The sequence below is a fragment of the Melitaea cinxia genome, chromosome 12 (assembly GCF_905220565.1).
Source record: "Melitaea cinxia chromosome 12, ilMelCinx1.1, whole genome shotgun sequence".
In the NCBI taxonomy this organism is placed as follows: domain Eukaryota; kingdom Metazoa; phylum Arthropoda; class Insecta; order Lepidoptera; family Nymphalidae; genus Melitaea; species Melitaea cinxia.
In genome coordinates this window covers 9,433,074-9,454,642 of record NC_059405.1, presented here as the reverse complement: position 1 = coordinate 9,454,642, position 21,569 = coordinate 9,433,074, and positions in this window count along the sequence as shown.

The window sequence follows — 21,569 nt, the reverse complement described above, 5'->3', positions numbered from 1 at the left end:
CCTATTTCACCAGTCACTGAACTACGGCTGAAATGTGTCGGCGTGAACAGCATCTATACCCACTTTACTTGAAGAATGAGATGACCGTGCAACTTTCAAGCAAGTTAAGATCGTAAAAGGAATTCTTACATACATATACCACTTTGTGTGAATGAAATTAGATTTATAATATTTTTTTACTTATGTATAACTTATGCGACCTATATTACAAAATATAACACATTCATTACATAACATAACATTAAAATTTGTATATTACAATATATCTGCTATTAGAAAAAAGTTTGAAATTTAGGGCTGTTACGCACTACACTCGGATTAGATATTATTTATTTATTTTATAATACACAATAATTTATAAAGCGAATGAGCAAATGCCATTCTAACCTCTGTTAACTCTTAATGTGATTTTTTTTCACTCAATAAGTGTGATTTGATTATTAATTCACGATCATTAACAAAAATAAAATTGGAATAACAAAATCACGGCTTTATGCCTGAGGATATATCGTTATATAAAATAAAAAACTCTTATCTTGAATTTATTATTATAAGTAAGTATAAATGAAATATATATACCTATATATATATATATATATATATATATATACATAGTCTGGCCATAAATACTGTTACAATTAAAAATGAACAAGATATTACATTTGAATTTGGAATCTGTCATTTTAATATGTTTGTTCGATGTGTTTTCTCTGTTTTACGCAATTACGTTATAAAATCTTTTGTAATATTAAAATGGATTGAGGTGATAAAAAGAATCAAATCGCTGATTGCATTACACAGAGTAGGTTTGGATTGAAATACAATTTTTAAAACTCTCCATAAGCTTGGTATTATTCAAATGTTTGCGTACCGGGCTATTGATAGGTATAATGAAACCTCATCTGTTGGTGAATTCTTTTCTTATGTGTGATTTTGAATTTTTTATACCTTAAATCTCCTTAAATACTTTAATAAATATGTGTTATATGACTTGTTTAAAACTTTTATGCTCATTACAAAATTTCATTACCTAACAAATATTGTTTAGATGAAGACCTGTTTCACAATTAATAAACTGCAACTTTGTTTTGTCTGAGGTAGAATAGCCCAGTAGGACCTGTTTCTCCTCAATTCATAAACTGCAACTTTAAGGTTAATTTAATTATACGAATAGAAATATCACAAAAATATAGTAGAATTCGCTGGTAAAAAAGAACACTGAATCAAAAACATTTCACTGTCGAATGCTGTCATCCGTCAAATAGCGTCATCCACAACTTGTGAAACACACCTATATAAAAAACAAACCACAAAACCAACAATATGTCTACGTATGTATGTATTCATCGGTATGAATAGTTGCAATAACTGTTTCTCGTCTTACTTTCATCACAAGATTTTATTTAAATTGCAATGTCTGTATGTTTGTTAGGGTGGAATCTCGCAAGCATATGACGGCTTAACGTGCTCTCCTCACTAGAACTGAACAAATACTCAGACCACGGTAAACATCAGTCTGCATGGCCAGTAAAAATGTTTGTCATGTGCCGGGACTGAGCCCGCAACCGTCAGATCAAAAACCACATACCAGTGCTGTGACCGTTGCGCCAACGCGGCGTCAACACAGCAGCTTTCTGAGAGTAACTTGATAAATAAAGTGACGTTACTCTAAATCCAACATGGTGGACTTCTAAAAATGGCAGAACAAGTTTTTCTGCTTTACTATAATTTCGTATCAAATTAAAGGACTTGCTGCGAAATCCAGACTAAGAAACCTGTCCAGAGATAGCTAAAAAGTAAAAGACGAAATGCTTTTATATCATATAAATTGTGTTATAACGTTATATGTTGTAAGTAAAAGCTTGTTTTTTTAAAAAGATTTTTGTTTTAATTTCTATACAAAATATTGCCCCGATCCCTTGCAGCTGATAAATCATTTTATTCTTTTTTTTTTGTATCTCTTTTATTTAAATTTGCTTTAATTTTAAATTATCAATTTAAATAAAATGAAACGAAACCCTTACATTGTAGTGATAATTTTTTTACGACTTTTATTGCCTTAGTTTTAAAACGGTATTCTGAAAGCTGCATTAATTACGTAATATTTTAGAAACAAATTTTTTACTATTTATTTTATTCATTCTTAATAAATATTTAACTTTGATCGTTAAATTTATGACACTATCGAAATCGTTTATTGGTTTTTTATTATTACTTTGTTATGAATGAATGAATTACACTGTGTACTATATTTTTCGGAAGTACTGGGCTCGTTAAAAGATATATGTTGTAAGGAGTGGAAAGAACATTTTGATAAAATAGCCTTAAACAAAAGGAATATGGTACAAAACTATTCAACCAGCTTTATCGCGGGGTCCCTGGTTTGTCAATACAGGTTTGAGTGAACAAGAGGTCATCACAGCACATAGGCTTCGATTCAGACACATTCCATTAAATAGAATTGGCTTCTAATGAAGGAATTTAATTCGCCATTGTGCACAGAATGTGACCGAGTAAAGGATACATATCATGCTTTAATGGAATGTGTGCGAATTGAAACTGAAAGAAGTTTGTTTTTTATGCAGTACCCAGAATATAATTTAAATAATGTGGGGGTATTCAACACTATCTTAGTTTCACCAACTTCTGAAGAGGCTAGAATGTTTTATAAATTAGTCCTAGTATATTGACTACTGAATTCGCTTTTTTTAACAGTTTTTTCAAGAATATACATTCGTATTTTTTAAAAGGACTGGACCGAACCGGCTGATCAGGATGAGATGAGATTTTCTGATCGGGTTGAGATCAGAAAATCTCATCTCATCCTGATCAGGTCCAGACAAATCATCTGCGTTACATGCCTTATCTAGTCCTGATCAGGCATGCCTGGTCCGGTCCTTCTAAGGAAGACGAAAAATTTCTACTCCAGATACAAATGATATTTTATATAATTTAATAAAGAAAAGAAAAATATAAAACTTACCATAAATTCAGTATCAATTGTATGAAAGAGCGAACAAAGGATCCTAAACTAATAACTAACTTTGTAAATTTTCTACCACCAGCGAGCTAATACGGGTTATATAAAGCGAGTCCAACAATAGTTTATCCCAGTAGGTACACATATTATATGCGTGATAGTCAAACCGAAAATGTTTGTTTGAGATAAGATAAAAAATTTATTCACATATGGCTTCGAATTTTTTACTTAAACAACAAAATGGTATTAGGATCTATAATTTTCTTTTTTTTTTTTTTAATTTACATCCACGGGCTTAAAATGCCCATGACTTTTGTTAAACATGCATTATAATTATATTAATACCACAGGCGATTTGTCATACAAACTACAGATCGACAATCCTGTGACTGCCTAATAAAACTAGGACGTGGTCCGATGCAGACGGTTTTTTCCCTTACAAATACTCTTTGATCACTCATTATTCATCATTACAGCCTATACAGTCCACTGCTGGACATAGGCCTCCACAAGTTTACGCTACAAATAACGTGAACTCATGTGTTTTGCCCATAGTCACCACGCTGGGCAGGCGGGTTGGTGACCGCAGTACTGGCTTTGTTGCACCGACGACGCTGCTGCCCGTCTTCCGCTTCTGTATTTCAAAGCCAGCAGTTGGATGGTTATCCCGCCATCGGTCGGCTTTTTAAGTTCCAAGGTGGTGGCGGAACTGTGTTATCCCTTAGTCGCCTCTTACGACACCCACGGGAAGAGAGGGGTTGGCTATATTCTTTAGTACTGTAGCCACACAGTTCTATTTCTCATATTCATTCATTCATAATTTCTGAACATTTTATTCATTTTCTTATCTACGTCTATATCTACACTTATTTGCTAGTTATCATATATGTACACTTATTTCCTAGTTACCATATATTTACACTTATTTTCTACTTACAATATACACTTCGCCTATGTTACTGTTAATAAGGGCTTTTTTCTTTTTTTAATAAGTATATTTATTTACATAATAGTTATTATTAATATTTATTTACTTATTATTAATTTATTTCTGCTATTTACTTACATTCCGCTACAATAAATACACCTATATAACTATATATCTATATCTACTTTATTTGTATATCAAACGCAGCACTGTGTAACTAATTCATAGACACGGACCCCACGCCTGCCCCTAGCATCTTGAGCAGAGCCCTTGCCAGCGACGACGATCTATATGTAGTTGTTAACTAATACCTAACTATCATGTGTTACCTTAAATTGTAATTAATTAGTTTGACCTGCTTCCTACAAATACTATTCTATTACTTTGAATCCCATTACCCCAAGTTTAGCCATACAAAGCGGTTTTTCAACTTTCTGCATAGATAGTACCTTCTTATTAAAATATTGATGTCTATAAGGTAGTTTTGAATAATGTTGTAACGTTAAGACGTCTAACACCTCAGTCCTCCCGTGACCATGGTTGCTGTAAAGTATCCGAAAAGGCATATATATATAAAACTTAATAAACCGCGATAAAATGCGAAAAAGTTGTTTTATTATAATGAGTGAAATTTGCGTAAACATTAAAAAACAATACTTAATTATTATAATGTACTTATATTGATATACATGTTACTTTTGTTTATAAATCTGAGCATGTTACTTTATTTACTTAAGTACAGGGCTTTAAAATTATTATTATTATTATAGTTACGTAAACGTAAGTCGTTATAATAAAATTAATAAACTGTTAACGGTTTCAACGTTCGGGGTTATTGCAGTATCCATATACCGATATATATGATATATTATATACGAAAAATAAATACTTGTTCCTCTTATTTGGTTTGTAAATTAGTTATATAAAAAAAGTTTATTATGTGGTAATTTTTTCACGTTAATTATTTATTTGTTATTATAATATAATTCAAATTCAGACATGCGCTAGACATCCCCTTTTTTTAGAAGTATTGTGAATCGATATTTGTAAAATTGGTTAATATTTTGACTGCTCAATTTTTATACTGTTTATTATCAGCCTATAACTTTTCTCAAGACTTTCTTAAAATAGGTCTCCAAATCGCTTTAAGTAAAGAAATTCTTGTTATATTTTATTAAAAAAGATGACAAATATTTGTTAACAACCAACATCTCAGCGCCTAAAACGTGGCACAGGGTGTGACAGTATGATTATTTTTTTATTTTATTTATTTATAAATTTTGATCCACGGGCTCAAAATGCCCGTGCCTTTGTTTATCATGCATGCATTATAATACCACAGGCGATTTTTCTACTTATTATACTACAGATCAACAGTCCTGTGACTACCTAGTAAAACTAGGACGTGGTCCGACGCCGACGGTTTTTTTTTGTTTTTTTTTTTTTTTCCTTACTAAATACTGTTTATGCAGAAGTATACAAATAATTGCTTTCTAATTTCTAACATTATTATTTTTCTTATCTATGTCTATATTTACACTTATTGCTAGTTATCATATATGTACACTTATTTCCTAGTTACCATATATGTACACTTATGTTCTACTTACAATGTACACTTAACCAGTGTGATTATTAAAAACAACCTTTTTAAAAATTATACTCCCATTTCGGTGCTAACTCACGTCTACAAGTCGTTTTTGAAAGTCATCAATGGTCTCTCTCATAATATCAGTCCTCTAGAACAGAGGCGTCTCGTGACATTTTTTAATGGGAGTTCACCAAACTTAACGAAAAACTTAGAGCCATTTGTTTTTAATAGTTACTTAAACCTTTCCCCTCTTCTTTTTTCAGTTTTTATTGACTCGATCACTAAGGTCATATCTTCCAAATACCACTTATATGCTGACGATCTGCAAATATATCGCCATTGTAAGTTACATGATGTCGCGTGTGCTATTATCTCCATCAATGATGATCTAAGGTGTATTACTGAATGGGCTGATAGTTTTGGTCTTACTGTTAACCCGGGAAAGACTAAAGCATTAATCATAGGTAGTAAACGCATTCGCTCTCGACTTGATATAGCTGAACTACCCCCTATTACCGTCGACGGCGTTCCTATTACTTTTTCTGACTCGGCTAAGAACTTAGGTGTTGTTTTTGATTCCAATCTTTACTGGAATGCTTATATCAATGAGATCAGTCGTAAGGTATACTTTTCGCTCCATTCTCTAAAAGCTCTACAAAATTTTTTACCCTTCAAGACTAAATTTTCTCTTGTGCAAACTCTCATACATCCGATCATTGATTACGCCGATGTCACTTGTTTAGATGCCACCGAAGAATTGCTTAACAGGCTTGAGCGACTACAAAATTTATGCTTGCGTTTCATTTTTGGCTTAAAAAAATATGATCATGTAAGTCACTTTCGTAAGCAGCTTCAATGGCTACCTATCCGCCATCGTAGAAATTTTAGAATACTTTGTTTCCTTTTTAAGATTCTTTTTAATCCTTGTTCTCCTTCGTATCTACGGGACCGCTTTTCTTTCTCTAACGATGATGATTCTCCGTGCAGATCTCTTAAACGTTCTCTCCTTCAGATGTCCACCCACCGTACCGATTTTTATTCTTACTCCTTTACTGTACATTCCGTTAGACTTTGGAATTCCCTACCATATGAAATTCGCGATTGCAAAACACTATCGCTATTTAAGAAAAGAGTGAGAAAATTCTACCTTAATCAATCCTAGTCTAAAATCAATTTAATTAAGTGTCCTTATGCGTATTAGAATATATTATCGTATGTATTATATTATGTATCGTATATGTGTATGCGTGTATGTATAAGTATAAGTATCGTATTATTTGTATCTACGTGTGTATAAATTATTATGTATGTGTGCATTTATATATTGTATAATTATGTATTTATATTATATTTATATTGTCTATATGTTTAGATTGTACACGCTAATTTTGCGACTATTTTATAAGTTTCCTGTAGCAGGACTACTGAAAGGAGATGGAGATTCCATCATGGGATAAGTAGTGCCTTTGTAACAGCATTGTTTATAAGAGCTATTTCCTTTGCTATCCTAGTGTACATAAATTGTTAAATAAATAGATAAATAAAATAAAAACTGCGAAATAATTGATGAAACCGACACGTTTGTTTGTATACATAAGAACGGCAACAACGCATAGGCTTCTTATTCCCGCAGCGCGCGGCGAAAGATTTTTCTCTATCGCACTCATTGAATACAGTGCTAGGAATCGTACTAAACTTCATTTCATAGTAGCGTAATCGCTGGTGCTCCATTCGTATAATAGACTATTGTATAGGCATAATAAAATATAAATAATGTAATGTAAGGACAGTATGTATTATAAAGAAATATAGATTTAAGATTACCGATGTAATTTTCGTAGGAGTAAACTACACTGGCACTTTTTATGATGAGCCGCTTCTGCTTCTGATCAAACCATATTGTAAAACAACCTTAACACCTACTTTGTTAAACCACTATGACAAGTTTAACTAGGAAACGAAAGAATAAAACCAGCTACGTAGGTTATTGTTTATCACGAAGGGTAAGAAATTAATAATTATAATAATCAATAAACATAAAAGAACATATCCTGATTAACTAACTGACTGATTCATAGTAATCGCCGAGTCTAGCCAAAGCTATCATAGTTATACATGTGTTAGTACACACATTTTATTTAGTAATTTTACTGACTAATCGCCTACTAAAAATCGTTTTCTAAGAGTTTGAAAGTTTTTTTTTAATTATTTTAATATAGAACTAGATCGAAACGGCATCGGTTGATAAGTGATTACCGTAGTATATTGATGCCTGCAACACCAGATGCATTGCAAACTCGTTGACAACCCTAGCCCGTCTCTCCCTAGGAGCTCTGGCTACCTTATTCACCACAGAAACACAACACTATTTGAGAGCAGTATTATTAACTGTGATCTCTTGTAAGGTCGAGGTACTACACCAGTCGGGCTGCTCCATATTTTGAGTAGGAAATTTCCTGCTGTGCCCTACCTCAGTGAAGTAAAAGTAGTAAATATTTTGTCGCACTAGCAGTTGAAACGTTAAATTCTTTATGGGATACTTCCCCAGACGGGCTGCTCCAGATTTTGATCAAAATATTACCTGCTGTTCCCTACCACAAATTCAAGTTTGTATGGAAGCCCATTATTTTTAATGTTATAGACATGTGGATATCTGCTATATCTGGATTGAAGTGCCGATATAAAAATGTATTCACCGCTAATACTATAATCACCATAACATAAGATAGTCATAGGCGAGAAATATGTTATCAAGGATCTTAATATGAGCTACATTTAGAGTGTTTTTTTTATAAGTATATGAAATATACGACCAATAACAGACTAATACCGCTGCGAAAAATATAGGTTTTTATTTTTCTTAAAATTTCTCCTGGTTACTATATAAATACAAATATTACACTCATAATCAGGCAGGAATCGAACCCGCAACCCGCGGAGCAGCAAAACAGGGCCACTACAAACTGTGCTAACGGGATAGTCAAAATTATTAATTATTATCATATTAGTTTAACTGTTGGAAATTTTAGAATAGCAAAAAGGCTTTTGTTTATTGAACCAAATATATATACAGCTAAAGGTACGGTTCCATTATAGCTGTAATCATTTAAAAGAAAAATGTGCATGCGATTTATGCGTTTGTGAACTATTACATCGTGCAAGAAAAAATATTCCCATCAAACAATAACCAAAAAATGTATTTAAACCATAAATAAGTAAATCGAAAAAAAAAATACTTGTTTTCTTACGTATTAAGTACAGTAGTTAAGTAAAGTTTACCTCAATTTGACTTTCTTAAAGTGACAGTACAGTCTAAGTCACTACTTAAACATAGGTATATGACTATTTAAATTAAACGGTTTTAATTGATTGTTTTCTAATGTTTACGCGAATTTCAGTCATTATAATGAAACAACTTTTTCGGATTTTATCGCGGTTTATTAAGTTTTTTAGATGCCTGACGTTTCGGATACTTTACAGCAACCATGGTCACGAAAGAACTGAGGTGTCAGACGTCCTAACGTTACAATGTTATGCGGTTACAATGTTTATTACATATATTAGGGTTTTTACATGTGTTGTGTTAATTTATACATAAACAAGTCAGACTATAATATTTAAAGTAATAAAACTGTGTTTCATACTTTATTTTTTTGACTTAATTGATCTGGGGTTTGCAGCCAAAAGGCTCACAAACCACACACCAACAAATTTCAAAACAGGAATTGTTTGAAAACAGCAACGACAGCAAAAAATATTATATTGCTTTTAACTTTGACAGCTTTTATTATAAACATGTGTCGATACCGTTTTGTTTGGCGACACACATCAATCTATCTACAAGCAAGTTATTTCACGAGCACTTAGCTTGTGACGTGTATAAACTATGAACTGCGTTATAAACTCGCATTAAATAAGTTTCTAGTGTTTACGAAACGATGCTATAATAGTCAAGTTTTGTTCACTTTATCGAATATCGATTTTATTATTATTCGATAACGATGTTTGAAAATTTTACCTAAAATAATTGTATTTGCTAGCAAACGAAAATAAAAACGAGTTCAATTATATCGACAAGTAATACAACGTAAGTAGACGAAAGAAATTAACAAACGCACTTGTCGTTACTACGATTTTCGTAGGGTTCCCCTCTATTTCTCTGGAATCCCATCATCAGATCCTGGTTTCCTTATCACGGTACTACCCTTGGGATATCTCCTTTCCAACAAAAAAAGAAATATCAAAATCGGTTCATAAACGACGAAGTTATCCCCGAACATACATTAAAAAAAATATATACGGTCGAATTGAGTAACCACTTCCTTTTTTTAAAGTTGGTTGAAAAGCTCGAGAAATTAAAAAATCTCAAATTACAGTTATTGAGTTCATTTTTATTATTTGTTTTCGTTTTCCAAAATAACTTTTAATTACTCATTAATACTACCTCAAGAAAGTTAATTTTATTTTAAGGTACATGAAAGATAACCACTTGTTTTGACGTGTAGGCACTTATTAAATACACAAGCTTAGTGTGAAAATATAAATATGTCATACGTCATATATGTTTGTAAATAAAATAAAAAATATAACATATATTTATACATTTAAATTTGATAACTATAGAATAACAAAACCTAAAAATGATGTCCAACCCAGAATCTCTTACATTATATTTGAAATAAAAATACTAATGTAATATGAAAAGCAAAAACTCTTATACGAAATGAACGAAAAAGCAACTATAGAGTATAATAGTAAATAGCAAATATTCGGGGATCAATCAAATATTCTTCGATTGACCTTTTATTTATTTGTAAAGCAAAAACGGTTATATGAATAAGTAATGTGAAATCTTTTTAAATAGAGATAACAACATTTTATTCAAGGAATAACCAATAATTAGTCTACGTCATTGGTGTTTACAAGATTTTAGATGTGACTTTAATCATAGTGTGGCTACGTAATTTGAAATATCTAAAGCTATATAATAAATATTCCTGTATATTTTTTATTTATTTTTATTTTATTTATTTATTTTGGGATTAACAACAGCTGAGAAATATAATGTACAAAATTATACACAAATAAAAAGCTACGTGCTGTGTGCCTACGGCACCAAAGAATATAGCCACCCCCTCTCTTCCCGTGGGTGTCGTAAGAGGCGAGTAAGGGATAACAAGGTTCCACTACCACCTTGAAACTTAAGAAGCCGATCGATGGCGGGATAACCATCTAACCGCTGGCTTTGAAACACATAGGCCGAAGACGGGCAGCAGCGTCTTATGTGCGACAAAGCCAGCTCTGCGGTCACAAACCCGCCTGCCCAGCGTGGTGACTATAGGCAACACACATGAGTTCACGCATTTTTTGCGCGAACTTGTGGAGGCCTATGTCCAGCAGTGGACTGCAATAGGCTGGAATGATAAAAAGCTACCAATAGTTCCCAAATAGTAGTCACAGAATATTAAAAAGCAAACTTACGCTACATATAAGCCGTAGTAACAAAAGCACGTATAGATTACAAAATATGGTTACACACAATACATTTTAAACATACAATTACTGTATTGTATTATTGTATCTACTATTACATGTAAATATAACTCGTTATAATTTACTAGCTGACCCTGCAAACGTTGTTTTGCTATATATAATATTATAACCCCACTTAATCCCCCTATACCTTTAAAATTTCCAATTAAATTGGATCAATCGCAACTTTGACAACATGCATTTTGACTTTCGACTTATCTTTACAATAGAAATTGTACGGCAGAACCTACTAATTTGAGGAAAAGTATCCAGTGTCTCGGCTTGTATTAAAACTCTAATAGTGCCCAGTTTCATTTCAATTGATTCGGCAACTTTAGTTTTAGCAAAGATACAGATAGACGCCAGACAAAAATGGTTACATAAACTTCCTTTTCATATTTTGTATCAAATGTTATATCCAATAAAGTTTAAAAAAAAACCTTCAATGAACATAATTGGAATTATGTATTGATATAGTATTTATATAGTAATTAATATAAACTGGTTTTTCACAGATTATATATAACCTTTGAACCTGTGCTTCCTGTGATGAGTGATATTAGTTATGCCCTTTTTAAACGACTTCAAAAAAGAACAAAGTTCTCAATTTGACTGTATTTTTTTATGTACGTTGTTACCTCAGTACTTTTTACTGAGGAAACCGATTTCGATGATTCTTTTTTAATCGAAAGGTAGTGCTCGTCGTGTAGTTTTTATTTAAAGTTAATTATGTTCTGACAAGTACTTTTTAAGATACATATATTTAATAATGCGTATTTACTTGACTGTTTTTTCGTCACACTACGTTGTATTATACCTCATAACTTTTTACTAGGGGCACCGATTTTGATGTTTTTTTTATAAATCTAAAGCTAATACCTATTTGTCATGTAGTCTCATTGATGAACTTGATCGATATCTGATCACTAATTTTTGAGTAATCTTTGATAATGCGTATTTACTTGACTATTTTTACTACGTTTGCTTATGTTATATTATTTGTCGATGTGATTGAAGTCGTTTTTTTTTTTCGTTTGCGACACAATTATTATGATATAATCTTGGGCATTGTTAGAAGAAAATAATGTGTTTTTTTGTCTAACTCATGTGTTCTATCTGCTATGGTTACGGAAATTATATTGATACAAAGTGATATAACTGTGTTAAAAAGTTTGTCAATATCAAGTTGTCAAGTTGTAGGTATTTGTTAGTAATCAATTATTCTAAGTATTCGTACTTTGTGAGTTAAATGAGATTCTATTTAATTTCACATTTATTTTTCAGTACATTTTTCGTGAATAACTTAAAAGTTTCGTAACTGGTAAATCCAGGTATTAAATTATGTGAATAGGCGAGTGATCAAAATTATCACTCGCTCAATGCTGAATTGTATTTAGTGCGCATATTTTTATTTCGCTGTAGCTCCTAAGATATTTTTTTTAGTTGTATGATAAAAGGAATTATCATAATGCCAATAAAACACTTAGAGTAACTAACGCATATAATTTATAACCGTCCGTATACCGTATACTGTATTTTTTTTTTCTTTTTTTTATTTACACCTCCGACATGGGGATCGGAGTCCTTACTTAAGCTACTCGTTCATACCAGTTCTCGCATTTATTCTTCTCGCACTTTCATCCTGCATACTAATTTTCTTTCTTTCATTCTTCCACATTCACACACTGGCTGGGTTCCCATCTACGCTAGTCCTCATTTCTAATTTTGTTTCTTATTTTTTTTAACACGGGAAAATGATTGGGGTTTGAGCATAATATTTTTATTTACACTTTTTATCTTATTTTTATCTTTTATATACATAACTTGCATTTACAACAATTCTTGTTTCTATTTTATAACGTAATATTCACAGTTACTTCGCTAATTCGTAACTTCAACCTATGGAGGAACTTATTCTAGCTAACCTTTCTTTATTATGAATATACTTATTAATATCTTACAATTTATAACTATCTTCATGCAAAACCGTATACTGTATTCGTCCAAATAACTTTCCACATTATATGTTTCACTGTTTTTAAAAACTTAAAAGGTTCCAAAGGTTTTAAAAGGACATATGCCACTGTAGATTTTTCTGTAGTCCTATAAAATAAGAATAATTCCACCCTACATTGTTCCGTTATATCTCAAAAGGGAAAACTTTTAGATAGCGTTTTCGATCAAATCTCCCAGGCGGCTTATTTAACAATTATCATCATATTTTAATCAATTTACACAAAATCTAAACGATGAATTTTTATCCTTTTTTTGCAAAACAACTAATAATTTTCGAGCTTATCAACATATCAACACGAACAAAAATACAATGTAATTTATTATGTTAGTGTAGACATAGATGTTATTGCTACGCCCTTCTTATTCTCTTCGTGTCCCTTTGCCCTAAAGTTGTTTAAAAGAAATCGCAGAGAAGAAAGCGATGAGATGGCCTTTTTATACATTCACTCTTTTGTTATTTTTTATTCTTTTTGTTGTTTCTTTATTAATGTACAACAAACAATAATTTTATTGTATTGTATTGTATTGATATTCCATTATAAGATTCTTCGCAATTTTTTATGAGGATGTTATAGAGTGATCAGATAAACATTATATTTAAATATGATGACTATTACTTGTAGTTAGCATTAATCATATTAAAACGTACTTACCTTTAAACAAAATACATACAACTATAATGTTATACTAAATGTTAACTATTCATTATTAGTTTGTAGTGACCCTGCTTTCCGCTCCGGGGGTTGTAGGTTCGATTCCCACCCCGAGTCTGGGTGTAATATATGCATTTATTTAATAGGTATATTAATTATACGTATGATTATCGAAAAAAAAGTAGCTATACCAGTCGACTGTTGACACAAGCATTAAGTTGCTTACTTTAGGAACAGATGACCGTGTGTGTATGTTGTAAATATTTATTTATTTATTATTATTATTATTATTTATTACATTTAAATTTACGTTAGGTACCATAAATATTACAAGGATTTAATTAATGTATTATGTTTGAAATGCATAAACAATACGTAATTTTGTTCTAATGTTGACTATTGCCGAAGTTGAAAATAATTAGATTTCACTCGAGTATAACCGGAAATTACAAGAATATAACGGTGCTTACAGATTGCTTTTGTGTTGAAAATAGAGAAAAGGAAATACCCCTGTTAACGCTTGGAATAGAGTTTACCAAAACTTATATAAACATATAAGTTTATTGTAGTCACCGCATTATTGTTGCTAACCTTATTTTAGTGTCATTAAGTAATATATTATTTTATGTTATGTATGTGGATTTTACATACATATAATACATCTTTATGATATTATAATGTCTTTGTTGAGAATTTTTAACTGTTTTGAATTTTATTTGGTCTCTATTTTCATAAAAATCCTTCATCTTAAGTTACAGTTTTGTGTTTGAAATATTTGTGGTCTTTAAAATAAGTACATAATATATTCTTTACTTCCTTATACTACAAAGCATAAAACGTGTGAGCTAAATAATGAACAAAATGGTTTGGACTATTTTGTTTATTAAAAATAATTAAAAGTCAATCGAAACGAATGAGCATGCCGTACAAAGGAAAAAAATATTCAGCCAAACAGATGACTAAAAAACATATAAAAACATGATTTTAACTTAACTCCAGGGTTAAAATACAATGAATACTTTGTACACAGAATATTGAACAGAATTGTTTGTAATTAATAACAATGCAGCATACAGTATGTACATTGTTATATTTTGTATTTTTTCTACTTTTAGTATTAAAATCGGAATACAAAAATATTGAAATAGTAGCTGAACCGACAGACGTTATCATATCTGGCGAAGTCTGGATTGCGGCGGCGGTTTAAGACGCACGTGCTAAAATCGAACCGATGAACCCGATCGCCATCTCTACGGAGGACGTAAGTGGTGCGGTCCGGCGAGCTCCGAACTGGAAAATTTTGGGTGCCGACAGTCTTTTTCACTATTGGCTAAAAGGATTTTTGGTCTGCCATGCGTCCTTGACGTGACAATACCAAGAGGAGAGAGTTTCCGATCTATAGATCGGAGGACACTCCCGAACCTTCTGAAGTGAAACTTCTTTCCATGCCTGAGTCTAATGAAAATAACTCAAATATTTTGAAACCGCTGTACTCCATTTGAATACGTAATTGCGGACAGAACCTTAGCGTCACGTCTTCGAATAATGACACCCCAGAGTCAGTTGCATGCAAATTGTTAACGGACTTTATTTAGGCAGACATTCTAATTTAGTTTCACCAATTAAATGTTCAAATACTGATACGGCTATTATAATGTTAACGTCACAAAGCGACCTTTTTATACACCTTATTCAAATTAGACTTTAATAAAAAAAAATGTAATTTGTTGTATAACATAAATTGAAAGGTATTGATTTCCCTGGTCGCGATATTTGAATCTTGGGTATTTTCGTAATAGTAATTAGTTTTTACCTTATAGATAAAACTTCGATTTTTTATCTTATTAGTTAAACATGATAAAAGTGTATATAAGTAGTACATGAGGAAGTAGCTCGTTCAGCCTCATTTGTTCTTTACTTTACAAAATATCTCATATAATACACATGCTGTAGTTCACAACACTTGTTTCTTAATTTATATAGAAATCACAACATATAGTACCCAAAAGATTATCCAGATGTTTGTAAGTGTATTGTTTAAAGTAGGGCTATTCTCCGGAAATATGATTAGTTACAAATGGTTAAAGTCAAATAGGATTTGTGCTTAATTGAGAAGTAAATGCCTTTGAAATATATCGTTTTGCTCAATTTATTTTTTATTTTATCTACATACTTGAGTATTTTCAGTAATAAGTAGCTATATTGATATTAATATTCTCATTAATAAAACCCCCACATAATGTTTATTTGCGTACTCGTTTTATCTTTTTTGTACATTCTTTGTTGCTTTCTCTGCTACAAGTAACATTTATGCATTTATATATGATCATCGATAATGCGTATTTACTTGACTATTTTTTCGTCTACCTACGTTATATTACTTGTCGATGTAATTGAAGTCGGTTTTTTTTTCGTTTGCTAGCAAACACAATTTTAATACAGACACCCCAATTTTATTTATTTGTATAGATGATGTGCTGTGTGGCTACGGCACTAAAGAATTTAGCCACCCCCTCTCTTCCCGTGGGTGTCGTAAGAGGCGACTAAGGGATAACAAGGTTCCACAACCATCTTGGAACTTAAGAAGCCGACCGATGGCGGGATAACCATCCAACTGCTGGCTTTGAAATACACAGGCCGAAGACGGGCAGCAGCGTCTTTCGTGCGACAAAGCCAGTACTGCGGTCACCAACCCGCCTGCCCAGCGTGGTGACTATGGGCAAAACACATGAGTTCACGTTATTTTTGACGTAAACTTGTGGAGGCCTATGTCCAGCAGTGGACTGTATAGGCTGTAATGTATGTAATGTATAGATGATGATGATGATGATACATCCATATGGATTTAGTAAAAAGTGGTTATTTTAATACTAAAAACAGGCACTCCAATTTTATTTATTTGTATAGATGACAATGATGATGATACATCCATATGGATTTAGTAAAAAGTGGTTATTTTAATACTAAAAACAGGCACTCCAATTTTATTTATTTGTATAGATGACAATGATGATGATACATCCATATGGATTTAGTAAAAAGTGGTTATTTTAATACTAAAAACAGGCACTCCAATTTTATTTATTTTTAAAGATGATATAAAAAGGTTCCTTCCTGCAAAACAAAATTCTTATTAATTTACACTATATTCATTCAATAAGAAAAAATATTATTAATCATCCGATAAAACGCCGTTCTCATGTGTCTCAAGGACTGTAATAGGCTGAAATGATGATGATGCTGATGAATAACGATTTCGAATGATGTCATAGCACCATCACAGCTTTGGTGAAGATTACCGATGACATATGGGGTATGGATAATGAGCACCTAACAGGAGTCACGTTACCACTTCAGTAATGCATTTAATAGCGTCGACTTTGACTTACTCTTTGGTCTGTTACGTCCTCTTAACATAATGTCTAACAGTTGTTGATTTGTCCCTTTCCAGTCTTCTTCTCTTAAGAGGGTTCCTTCTGCTGCCTCTGTTATCAACAAATCAAAATAAATCCTGCTAAGTCTCAAGCCATTGTTATTGGCAGTCACAGCATGATTTGAAGAATCGATTGGGTGGAACTACCGAAGCTAAAATTCAACGGAAACGTAACACCATACAGTACTGACGTAAAAAAAGTTGGTCTATACAACGATTTTACGTTATCGTGGAACAATCATATTAAAGAGTTAAGTCAAAAAACTTAAGCATCACTAAAATCTTCAGAGGTTGTGTTATTTTCTGCCAATTTCTACCAAAATTATATTAGCCCAATCCTTAATCCTATCCATTCTCGACTATGCCGACTCAAACCTATACTCAGGCAGATTCAAAGCAAATTGGCTCTAATTGGTGGAAAGATAGACGCATGACTTATATAAACATATATTTATTAGTTTTATATATAATATTTTTATATTATAGGGTTTTAATATTCGTGTAAACAAAATTAATGAATGATTTTTTATAAATGGCATTGACTTAAAGATAAATACCATGTAAAATTGAAATATGTCTCAGTTAATAAACTAATTCTAATTGAATGTATAACTATAATGTATATTTATACTTTTTTTTACAACAATATGGTATCTTTCTTTATGACCTTTATAAAATACTTTCGTACTTTGAGGTTCCTGTAAACGATTTTTTTGAACTCGAACATTGGATAAATCTTACCTTTTTGTCACATGTAAAAAAAAGGATCACAAACTGTGAAACTAATTTATTAAAAGCTTACGATAAGTCGCAGTTTTCTTTACTATATATAACCTTTAGCTGTCTATGATCTTACTTGGCAAACACTTTCTAACTTCAATTTTGTACTATTCGATCTCACGTTCGTTTTCAAGTGCGACTTCAAAAAAGCTGATAACGATAGGTACACTTTATAAAGAAAAATTCCGTCACCTAAAACCTTTTAGTATAAAAAAATAAAAAGAGACCTTACACGACCAGAGAACACTATTAACGTTTTAAGGTTAACTTTTTCATGGTAACTAATACACATTTTTTTTCTTTGTTAGTTACGACTTTCAACCGAAAACACCCGCAGGAAAGTCGTTACCGTTAATTACAACTGTTAGAACATGTTATAAAAGAGATTTATTGTACGTGCCTTTTTACTAAAAGCAGAATTTTTTGTGTATTTTACACTTTCACGAATTATAATGTTCACTTTTGTGTTACGGAATAAAGAGCGATTATATAAAATATACGGAATAAAGAAAATTTACTGGGCAAATTGTTATTTATGAAATATGTATCTGTTTCAGTGAAAATATTACTTTTTACGTATTTACATATAAAATATAACTTAAAAACTATTTTTGAATATCATATCAAAAATTGACCGTTCCAGCGGGGATCGAACCTGCGTCTCCGACTGACCGTGTCGACGCTCTAGCCAATTAATAAGCTATGGAACGATGTACCCACTAGATCGAAATTTTTGATATGATGATTTTATTTTCATTTTAAGTGAACCACAAAAATTTGATCCCCGCTGGTACGGTCAATTTTTGATATAATATTCAAAAATGTTTAGAATTCCTAATGTGTGGGTAACACAAAATTAAAAATCGTACATATTAAAAACTATTATTTTGCACCGCACACTCGCATTAAAAGTGAGTTTTTTTTTGCGTAGGATGGCCGGGAAACTGTCGACCCCGGCATGCGAACGAACATACTAGAAGCTCTACAGTGCCGCGGCAGCCCCAACAATGCTCTGAAGGCGTTGTTGTATTGTACACGCATGGCGTTATACGATATAGCTGACCCACAGACTGTTTGTATAAAAGGAAGTGCAGCTTAAGCTTTAAAAAGAGTAATCTTAACTTCAGTCGAGCAACGAGCTTTACGAGCCAACATGTTCAAATTATAAATTTGTAAATATCGCAAATTTAAATAACATGTTATTAAATATATGTCTAACAGAAATCCCAAGTACGGAAATTATGTTAATAACTTTACGCAACGTAATATCCGTTAAATATGAAACAACATATATTTTTTTCTTGGAACAGTCTTATTTAGTAAACAAATATGGCGTACTTCCGACCACAGACAACAGAGTAATATTATAAGCTTAGTAAAGTGACACAAAGAGCAAATGAACGAACAATGTTAATAAGCCATAGACGAAAGTAAAATTCGTTTTATGTTCAAATATTTAACGACACCATATTGCTAAAATTATTGCAAAACCTGATAAAATATTGAATTTTTTTGCTAAGAATTATTAGAGGTACAGAATTAACGAGGAAAAAAAATATTAATCGGGTATCTTTATAAAACACAACAAATTTATAGTTTGTTTATGTAAAATGATCGGTAAAAAAGACGTCACAAATAAAATTTACAATATAATTATTAATAAGGCCTGAGTCTAGAAAAAAAAGTCGACCCTATTAGTATTATTGTCACATTATTTGTATTTAGTATTTACTATGAATAAAAACCTTGCGCCGGCGACACATTCTCTCTAACATCTAAAAAAAGGACTAATAACATTGTTCTCCACAAAGCTCTGATTGGGTAATCCTAAGTCTCATCCTAAAGTCTCAAAATTTTTTCCTGTGAAGTACAGTAAACTTTTATGCTATATGCTATACTTTTATATTATACTAGCTTCTGCGTGCGACTTCGACCGCGTGTAACAGAGGCGCGCGCAATACTTGATCATTATTTTGCTGCGATATTATTTTAAAACTGCGATATCTCCTGAGGTACTCATTGAAATCGAATTACGTAAATGGCTATTTTGTTTTAAATTAAATACTTGGGAGTTAGGGTAGCTTTTTTCACCCCCCCTCCCCCCGGATAACTATTTTCGTATAAACCACGTTGTTACAGAGATATTGTGGTTAAAGTTTTGAGGTTAAATTTTTAAATCGGTCACTCATTTATGGGGTTAGGGGAGAGAAGGGGTGAAGGGGTGGGAAGGGTGGATTTTTTAAATTTGTTCGAAAATAACGCGTGATAGTCGCAGAACGGAGCATGAGTACACTTCCCGCAGCACCGGAATTAAGGTAGAGTCAGAAATAACAAAAATTTAACCTCCCATAAATTAGTCTACCTGTGATGTACATAATATGACAAATTGATAGTTCTTATTAGTGAAATAAACAGTAAATGAATGTGAATTACCTATTGACAGCGGTTTGTTTACTAAATAAGACTGTTCCAAATAATTAGACCACTCTCCGCTTCTGCTATAAAAAAGTGTCAGTGGTACTGGTTTCATTTACGTCCTTAGTAGACCAGGAGGACCAAAAACACCGACTTCCCGACTAGAAAAAAAGGTCAGGCTCAACTAGTTCATGTATCTGGACCGGATCAGGATAGAATGAGGCATGCCAGATCCGGCAAGCTCTATCAGGACCAGGTCTGGTCCAGACAAGGATAGCCTGATGTAAAATAATATAATCAAGTATGTTAAGGCATACTGGATCAGGATCCGGTCCGGTCAAGATCAGGATAGCGTGAAAGAAATTACGCGAACTGATCCTTATTCGCGCTATTAATGTTTTTAAGCACAGTATATATACAGTTATCAGGACATTCTAGCAGGGAGTCCATTTCTACACAGTGGAGTAGTCGTAAGTAATAGAAAATAGTTAATTAGTAGTTAATCATTAGAAGTTAATAAATAATAAATTTAATCAATAATAATAATTAATTAATAACATAAAAATAAATAAAAATAATTAATATTTAAAGTAAAAACATAAATAAATAATACATTGGAAAAAAAACGGAAATAAATATCATAATATTTATGTTAAGTAACATATTAATAATATCAATTCATTTTTTTTTTGTTAAACAATTTTTCCAAGAATATACATTCGTGTTTTTTAAAAGGACCGGACAGAACCGGCTAATCAGGATGAGATGAGATTTCCTGATATGGACCCGATCAGGAAATCTCATCTCATCCTAATCAGGTCCAGATAAATTATCTGCGTTACATGCCTTATCTAGTCCTGATCAGGCATGCCTGGTCCGGTCCTTCTAAGGAAGACGAAAAAATTTCTGCTCGGGAGTAAGCTTTAAAAAGAGTAATCTTAACTTCAATCGAGCAACGAGCAAATTTGTGAGCCAACATGTCACCAATTTGGACGTTTTCATCCAACCCTTTCACTCCAACGACGAGAGTGCTGTCCGCCGGGTTTTGATTTACCCGTTCCTGCCGCCTCCAGTCGATAGCGGAATATTGCCACGCGACTCCCGGGATCACCATCTGCACGGCGAGACGCAGGAGAGTACCTGAGCCGGACTGCATTAGAGCTTGTGTGAATTAAGTGCTCAACCCCGCCCCTATTCATATTTTTTTATCTACCTCACCGGGTTGAGATAATATAATAAAT